Raw genomic sequence first — 3,070 nt, forward strand, 5'->3', positions numbered from 1 at the left:
CGATCTTGGCGAACTGCAACCTCCACCTCCCAGGTTCAAGCCATTCTCCTGCCTCGGCCTCCCAAGTAGCTGGGATTACAGACGCCTGCCACCACACCCAGCTAATTTTTTGTATTTTTAGTAGAGATGGGGTTTACACCATGTTGCCCAGGCTGTTCTTGAACTCCTGACCTCAGGTGATCCGCCCACCTCAGCCTCCCAAAGTGCTGGGATTACAAGCATGAGCCACCACTCCTGGCCCCATGTCATTTCTTTAGAAGTAAAATGCTACCTGCAAAGAGATAATCATATCCTTGTTGTAGGAAAACTCTTTGGGCAACATATTCCACAGGTCTGAAAGATAAACCTTTATTGCCAAGGAGTGCTCTCAGCCAACTACAGTACTTGTAAAATTCAAGAATGTATAACTGTATGCCAGCCAGTACTAACAGGTCATTCATTCTTTGGAGTTGTAGAAAATAGCAATGCTCAAACGCCCAGCTAGTTTTTTGTACTTAAAATTTTTTGCATTAAATCTTAAAAAATATTTTTAAAAATACATTTTAATAGGTCCTTATTTCAACACAAGCTGAACTCATCAGCTGTAGTAGTATTTTGCAAAACAACTGTTGCCACTCAGCTGATATTAACAGCTCAGAACTGTTTTCTCTGTTTAAATTTCAGGTTAATGATACCAGCCAAAATCTATCTTCTCATACTTATTCTCAAAGGAATGGTCTTACAAAAATAATAATCTGGTCGAGTGTGGTGGCTCATGCCTGTAATCCCAGCACTTTGGGAGGCAGAGGCAGGTGGATCACCTAAGGTCAAGAGTTGGAGACCAGCCTGACCAACATGGTGAAACCCTGTTTCTACTAAAAAATACAAAATTAGCTGGGCGTAGTGGGGCATCCCTGTAAACCCAGCTACTTGGGAGGCTGAGGCAGGAGAATCGCTTGAACCTGGGAGGTGGAGGTTGCAGTGAGCCAAGATAGCACCACTGCACTCCAGCCTGGGCAACAAGAGCTAAACTCCATCTCAAAAAAAAAAAATCCTACTTTTTCTTTGCCTAATTTTTTATCAAATATTTTGAACAGAAGCCACATGTATTTCTACACTACAATAAAAGCATAAGTTCAGAAATAAGTAATCATACCCCCTAGTCAAGCTTAACTATAGGAAAGAAGGACAGGACAGGAAAGGAGGGGAAAAAGGAAATTAGCTGGGTATACTCGGGAGGCTGAGGCAGGAGGATGGCTTGACCCCAGGAATTTGAGGCTGCAGTGTACTATGACAGCCTGGGCAACATAACAACGTCTTGTCTTTAAAAAAAAGAAAAAAGAAAGAAAGAAAAAGGAAAAAGAAAAAAGGAGACACCTCACCAATTTTGAAATGTGAACGAAATGCAAATAAAGCAATAGTTTTTTGGAATTCATCACTTTGCATTGAATTAGGCATGGAACAAACACTACTCATTTGTTAAGATAATGATGCTCTGGATTTAAATTATATACCCTGTATTCTAAGATCCTCGTTACTGAACTGATAGGCAAGCCTGGACCTGGGGGGAAGTGGACTAATCAGAAACAGAACCCTGCATTCCTTCCCTTTGGCTGACTTATACAAATAAAAGAATAAAATTTAATTGACAAAGGATAACAGCTTATAAGTAAGATTGTTAAGTTGGAGATGTGTTAAGTCCTTTGAATTAAAAGCTAAAACTCAGTTTTACCTTCATAAATTGATTAGAGAGAAAATTACCAGTCCTTTGCTCTTTTTAAAGAGAACTGTGGTGGCTACCTAGTAGAAAACAATTCTTAAGTCACACAACCTCAAAAGTTAAAAGTGCTCTAACTTTTGAAAAGGATGTTTGAAATGCTTTGGAAAAATGCACAACAGTTTAAGCAGTAAATAATATTAAGCCATTACAAATCAGGACAAATATTAACAGACCTTGCATATAACTTCTATGTATCTCTTCAATACGCCCTTTGCCTACAGCACTCTGGGCACAAAAATCTGGGGAAAACTTAAAACTAAGATCTGTTTATCGGAGCTTTTTACCTTCTACCCAGAAGAGTTCGTATTTCTTTAATTCTGCCATTACACAGTACTTAAGACATCCAAAGCAACTGTAGTGATACAACTCTATGCTAAGTTTTTTAAAAGATCAGTAAACTTAACCCACAACTCACAATATTTTAATCAGGAGTTCTGGAAGTAAGGTTATTTTTCTGTTTTTTTCCATACCCTCTGAGGTTGAAATTTTTTTACTCTTTTACTCTGAGTAATACCTAAACCCTCCCTAGGGAGAGAAATATTTTATTCCTAAATGACATTATTAACGCATTTTTCTACAGATATCAACGTACTGGAGATATGCTGTTTCCTGCTTATCAGGAAATTAAAATCCCTTTCATTTATGTAGTTTGATTTCTTATAGCGCTTTCATATACTCACTTGAACGTGTACACGACACAAACATACAACAAATTTAGACTTATCAGGCACACCCTAAGCCAGAAGTTATTCAAACTTAACTTACTCGATTTCACATCGTCTTGATGCATGAGCACAATGAAATCCGCATCACTGCCAGTTCTCAATGAACAAAAAGAAAAACCAAATTCGCCCATTTCGCAAGGGAAAAGTACTCCCAATCAGACAATCGCAAAAAAAGAAAAAAAATCTCAACCATACATTCACGTAAATCTTTTCAACTCAGAGCTCCAAACGCAGTCGACAGCCACACAACTGCCCACAATCACAGCAGTAGCGCCTACTCTTAATTTTGAAGCTAGAGACTTAAGGATACACACACACACACACACACACACACACACGTTCTCTAAAGTTTGACAAAGTGGGGGAAAAGTCATTTTAAGTAAAGAAAACGACTTAGGAGGCGATGAGCCCAGTCCTTCCGCCCCGTTTTCCCGCTTCCAGCCCTCGAACTAACCCTCCTCTAACCCCCGAGAGGCAGGAGTTATAGCGGGAAGATGCGGAAAACGGCCGGAGACGCAGGGACCGAAGTCGGGGAGACAAAGAGCAGCCCGCGAAGCACCCGGGTGGCGAGGGGCGGCCCGGCTCC

The 3,070-nt window shown here is 40.3% G+C and overlaps 1 protein-coding gene across 3 annotated transcripts in view; it reads right to left on the reverse strand.

The window, feature by feature from the left end:
* GJC1 (gap junction protein, gamma 1, 45kDa) overlaps positions 1–3,070 on the reverse strand; it is a 33,589-nt gene that overhangs the window by 29,298 nt on the left and 1,221 nt on the right. Inside the window, exon 1 of one of the 3 annotated variants that reach the window (XM_011940111.1) lies at positions 2,950–3,070. The exons of the other annotated variants lie outside the window; for them this stretch is intronic. The gene's annotated coding sequence lies outside the window, so the exon portion shown is untranslated. The remainder of the gene's footprint in view (positions 1–2,949) is intronic. 3 annotated transcript variants of the gene reach the window in all.

The sequence above is a fragment of the Colobus angolensis genome, unplaced genomic scaffold (genome assembly GCF_000951035.1).
Source record: "Colobus angolensis palliatus isolate OR3802 unplaced genomic scaffold, Cang.pa_1.0 Scaffold187, whole genome shotgun sequence".
Classification (NCBI taxonomy): Eukaryota; Metazoa; Chordata; class Mammalia; order Primates; family Cercopithecidae; genus Colobus; species Colobus angolensis.